We start from the raw sequence: 5981 nt of genomic DNA on the forward strand, positions 1-5981 counted from the left end.
AAACATGCATAAGCGGAAATAAATACATAAATATTCAGCTGAGGCATCAGATGCTTACCAAGGCCACCCAGTGAGTTGGCTTTTAGTCTAGACCATCTTTCTGTTCTGTATTTATGCATGTCTTTCACCGCAGGGTGCTTGGCTCCAAGGGGGACCAGGACCTACCACTGCTGCACCAACGAGGGTGTGAGGCCTCCCGTGCTTCATGCACTGAGCCTCGCTGCGTGCATCTCACTGAGTCTCCTCCAGAAATTGCTGGGAAGCTCCGTGGGGTGGGATATTTAGGGGAGGAAACCTGGCAGGGCTGATTTCTGAACACACTGAAGGGCTTCATCTTACTTAGCGTTAGCTGCTGGAAGGTAACTGCTTAGTGACTGGTCCTGCCAAAGTATTCCCATTCCCATTAGAGCAAGTGCAGGAAAAGGGGCACCTCTGAATGTGACTCCCCTTCTGCCTTCTCTCAGGAGGGGCAAATGACCCCCTTGAGTCCTCTCTTCTTCTTTCCCAGCAGAGGGAACCTGGATCATTTACCTTGGATCTTCATGACCTGGGGCCTCCCAGGAGGTGGGATGAATCCTGCTCAGAGAGGTTGTGTGCGTTTTGGTCCAGTTTGCCATGGGCAGGGAGAGCAGTGCCTAGTCCTCCTCTCTCATCTTGTTCTACAGACTTGGCTTTTGGGAGCTCCCAGTGTAATCAAAAAAAAAAAAAGTCACTTCTGGAGTTGAGCCACAGAGACAACCAGCTTCCATTTTAATGCTACAGCTTCCTCCTAAACACCATTTGAGCATCCAGTTGAGAGGAGAACTTGTTGTACTATGTGCAATATATACAAGTTACAGGATAATTTCTGTCTCCAGGAACTCACAGTCTAAGACAGGATTGCAGTGAGAGGTCTCACAAGAACTGGCAACAGGGAGGAAGGAGGATGGGAGATAGGAACCTTGCTACAATCTTATCCTTCTGTTAGTGCTCTGCCTTTTTGTTTAAGGCAAGCATTCCTGTTTTCTAGAATGATCTCCCAGCACATCCCACTTCTCTCCTGTTTATATCTGTCAGTATCTGGTGCTTATATTGCATCTCTAGATACATAATGCATCAAATTCACATATGGTATTAATAAGCAGTGGGTATCTGCACAGAATGGTCGCAAAGAGCATCTGACTGATTGCATTACAGAAGGATGCCTGGAACTGGGCTCACTTTTCCCAGATGAACATACACAGGACATATCCAAGACCATTTTTTTTTCTCCATTCCTTCTCATCACATATTTTCAGGACCCAAAGTCTGGACAAGCAGAACATCACGATGTCAACCAAGGGAAGATGTAAATCTCCTTAAGTAATTTTTAATGAAAAAGAATATTGAGTTACGCTGAGTGCCATAGTTTCTGGGTGGCTGATTTTAACTTTAGCAATCCATACTTAAAGGGAAATTTTACAGTCTTAATATATTCCAGATGTTCTCCTAGTCCCAGATGAAAGCTCTGTCGTCGTTTACTGTTAATATTTTTGTCAGCAGTAGAATTTTATTGTAATACCCCATCTTATTTGTAGTCACTATTAGTCATGAGAGAAACTTTCTCCAAAAGCAATCCTTGGGTCACTCGTTGAGTGTCCTGTCTCACTCCATTTAATTAAAAACCATTAACTGATTGTTGTGTCCAAGACTTGTCTGTATAAGGCACATGTAAAATGACTTTTTACCTGATGAAAACCATTTGCTTCTAACAGTTAGACTAAAAAAATAAAGCTATATTCTACAGTAACAATAGTTGGCTTTGTAACAGCTCTCCGGTGGAATGAAAACAAGAGATTTGCTTTGAAAATAAGCCTCCATGAACTTGGATCGACAACAAGGGACATGAAGGTTTACTGCAAAAACAAGAAATGCATTTCACGCTGTTAAGCTTTGATCAGATGCTAGTTTCTCACAAGGAGAATAGTATTTAAACGTGGCAATTTTGATCTTTTGTAGTGACCGACAGTCTAATTACAGAGGGAAGGGAGCTGGGGGAACAGAATGGAGTAGATTATCAAAGCACAAGTCCTCTGGATGGACCTCTGAGGACCTTTCTTATCCAATGAAGATCAGCTAGAATCAAAAAATTGGCATGTCATGATGATGTCCGCATGATATTCAGTTAGCAAGTAAGTTAGAAGCTGCTATGTTATTTTTTCCTCTCTGCCATCACTGAAGCTCAACCTGGACTTTGAAAAAAACTGTCTTAATTGTTTCTGCTCTTGCCTCATTACTTTCTCCACAGGGCTCTGGAGCTGCTGTCAGCAGCTGAGAGGAGGCCTGGGGACGCACACTCTCCCAATGCTCTGGCCAGCTCTTGGGCCAGCTCTTCACTGCCAGCAGCAGGGTTCTGCTCTCTGGAAGAAAAAATAAAATTAAAGGCTTCTCTCTACAACAATGGTACAGACTAGGTTTGCTGCATCCTGAGGTGTTGCACAGGGACTTGGCAAGGGTGAGGCATGCCTTTTAGTTATCAATAAGAACATATTAGGCTATGAACCGCACTAGTAGTGACTCTCTGACATGAGACATTCTCATGTTGGATCCTTGGAGTGAAAGGTTTTATAACATGATGAGAGCCTGAGCAAGTATGCTGAAGCAACAAAAGTGTGATGTCTACTGCTGTCTACTCAAGCAAGTCTTGACCAAAGGGGTCTAACTGGGCTCCACCTCCCACATTTTCTCTGCCCTCTGTGTCTTCTGCCAACAGTTTTGGTGCTGGGACACCCATGCTACTGTGAAGCCCCAGGAATACGGATAGAAACATAACACTAGGAGACAGGATCTATTCCAAAGTCCTTGTCTGCATCACCTGGATGAATATGAGCAAATGTAGATTGGGATTTGAAAGGAAGTGAAGGTATGTAATAAAAGCCCCAGGCCTCTTGTCGTTCAGTGTCTAATCTTCCTGTGCACTCTATTGGTACATCAGAGTGTAATCAAAGCTTTTTTTTTTTAACCTTTTCAAAAGTCTACAAACAAGCTTAATGCAAGACTTAGAGTGTAAGCTAAGATGTTATTACAGAGAGAATTATTATCCAGAGGCAGCATTCTGATTACAGCAATAATGAGATAAAAGTTTCTCAGGTTTCCTCTGTCCTGCAGCTGCAGCTCTGGTCATGTCTTTGGGAAGCAGCTAACAGAAAATGCTCTGCCTTCAGCTGAGCTCTTCACTGTATGAAGCTATTCAGAAGACTATAATGGAGTCACGACAAAGGAAAGGAAGAGGGGGATATTTTGCAGCTATAGTGTGTGTGTAATGATCCTTCATATCACAGAGGCTTGAAGTGGCTCATCTGAATGTCGTTGAGACACTAATGTGCTGTGAATTCGGAAAATTCTGAATTTCCTTTTGTACAGCAGTGTTGTACACTGCCAGTAGTTTCAAGTGAACCACATCTAATTATGGACAGTAAAACTACACCTGCTGGTGGTAGGCCGATTTCAGAAAGACTTTAATTGGAAGGGAATAAGCCCTAGTAAGGGGATTGGGCCTAATGCATGCCCTCCTTTTAGTTTGGCACCGTCACTATCATCCAGAAGTTGTTATCCCATGTGAACACAAAATCTCCTGCAATGCCTGCACTGGGAGATGAATGGCAGCTGACAACACAGAATAGACACAGCAGCAACTTCTGGAAGCAGCCTGCACACTTTTCTGGTGTTTGTGGTTAAGATGGTCATTGGAAAACATCTCTGGCTACATAGAAAGTGCAGATCACTGTTTACTACTGACTTAAAAGCCACCAGACTACTGAACCATCCTCTGACACTGAACAGATGACACCACCACTGGATATTATACATTGCATTGTCTTTGAACCCTTTATGGCTTGAATCTCTCTGATATTTTTGCAGAGAGGAACCTTCTTGCTAGTTGAAACCTGTTACGATAAAATTCCCTTTGTTTGTTACTTTCTACAGGCCCTGAGTCTGTAAGCCATAGACCAATAACTACTAGGACTTACTTGGCACTGGAGTTGGCACACGTTATGATTTGCACTACATTAGGGGTGAGCCAGGAGAAATGTCAGACTTTACTGGATGAAGGTTGACTAACTGGCTGAATTACACATGGCCTGCTGGTTAACATCATCTCATGGTATATTCATGAGCTGCTACTGAGCAACCCCATACACTGGCTTTCTTTTGCTGTTCTTCCACTTCCTTTTCATTCTGGCCTTTTTAATTCAGTCGTTCACGGGATCTCTTTTCCTCAGCTGTGGCCTTTATTTTCTCTTTTCTCTAATTTTCTAATTTTCTATTTTTCTGTATTTTCTATATTATCTATTTTTCTATTTTCTATTCAATTTATAAAATTCTCTATATGTAGAGCTCTGCCTGCTTGGACAAGGAAAATATTCTTTCAATTCCTGCATATGAAGAAGGAAAAGACATGATAAACTTAATGCATTTCAACAAATTACAGAGTATGACTCTGAAAACAGAGCTTATACCACTCCCTAGTACAATTATCCTTAACCATACACAACCGGCTTGGTAATTCACTTCCATTTTTTTTTACCAACTTTTTTTTTTTTTTTTCAGTGAAAGTGTCTGAATCAATTGATGAAATCTTGTTTGCTGAAATCAACATGTAAAGCCAGGTATTTGAAAGCTAGTATATACCTGATATGATACTGCTTTTCATCTTTTTGTCTTGCCATGATACTTTTAAAATAGGAAATAAACACAGGACCAAATAATTTGCTGGAAGTTTTCAGTGTACATTCCTTCTACATGTTGTGTGAAACATGACAGCCTACAGGCATCTCTTCAAGAAACTCTCCTGCAATACCTGCAGTAACTCCATGACAATTTTAACTACTCTTACCTATCCATAAAAAAAATAAAAATGTTTCTGAACTCATTTTCAACAAGGCAAATTCCTTTTGTCTGCCTTCTAGGGCATGCATCTTGACAGGTCAAGAATATTATCAGAGTAGTTGCTATCATGACAACAATTTACATGAGAGGTAACCTGAATAACTCACAGTGCTTACACCCAGCTTACACCCAGCTGTAGCTCACGCTGGCTCTGTTCCTCTGCACTGCCTGTGTGATGGGCACCACAGCTCCCAATAAAATATGGACTAAAAATCATCTTGGGACACCAAAATGTCCCATGTTTCACATGGGAACAAGACAGATTCACTGAACCTTTGCAAGAAAACCTGCTATGAAGTACAGGAGGCAAGCGCCTGCTATTTACATACCCAGCCAGAAATTTTCTCCCATGCATACCATTCTTCTACCTGGCTTCCTTCACTGAAAGCAAAGCCTGCAATATTATCGTGTTTTTACTGGCAAAGCCTCAAGCCCCAGTTATTCTCATTTCAGGTGTGAACTCTGTAAAGTCTGAGAGTGATGAAAAATTGAGGGCCCTGTTTTGTTTTTGCTTTGCTCTACAGTTAAGATTTGTTAAAATGCTGGGTTGGTCCCCATTGAACTCTAACAAAGAAAATCCAAATTAATCAGCAGCTGGGAGGCCTGAGGTCACCCTGTGAAGTCCAGTGAACTCTTCCTTCCCCCTTCATGACCCAGGAATAAAATAAGAGAAGTTCTCTAGCAAAAATATCAAGTGTCCCCTTGAACCAATAATCACAAGCTAATCTGCCAACAGACAGTCTGAACAGAGTGGAGAGCTACTAGGCATGCAATGGGGTCTTTTCCCCAGGGAAGACACTGGTCTGGGTCTCTCCCCTCTGTGCAGCCCCCAGTTTTTATGGAACAGGAAGGAAGAGCCTCTCTGGGCCCCTTATCCTGCTCCAACCTGGCTGAATCAGCCAACAAGCTGAAAAGATGTGGTCTGTGGGAAAGGAAGGCAGTCTGACAGAGAGAGTGCAGCCATGTGAGCCTCATTTCCTTCCAAAGGGAAAGTCCTAAGCAACCTCTGCAGGCAGAGTACAGGCCTTTATTTTATTTTATTTTATTTTATTTTATTTTATTTTATTTTATTT

The sequence above is a fragment of the Oxyura jamaicensis genome, chromosome 2 (genome assembly GCF_011077185.1).
Source record: "Oxyura jamaicensis isolate SHBP4307 breed ruddy duck chromosome 2, BPBGC_Ojam_1.0, whole genome shotgun sequence".
Taxonomy (NCBI): domain Eukaryota; kingdom Metazoa; phylum Chordata; class Aves; order Anseriformes; family Anatidae; genus Oxyura; species Oxyura jamaicensis.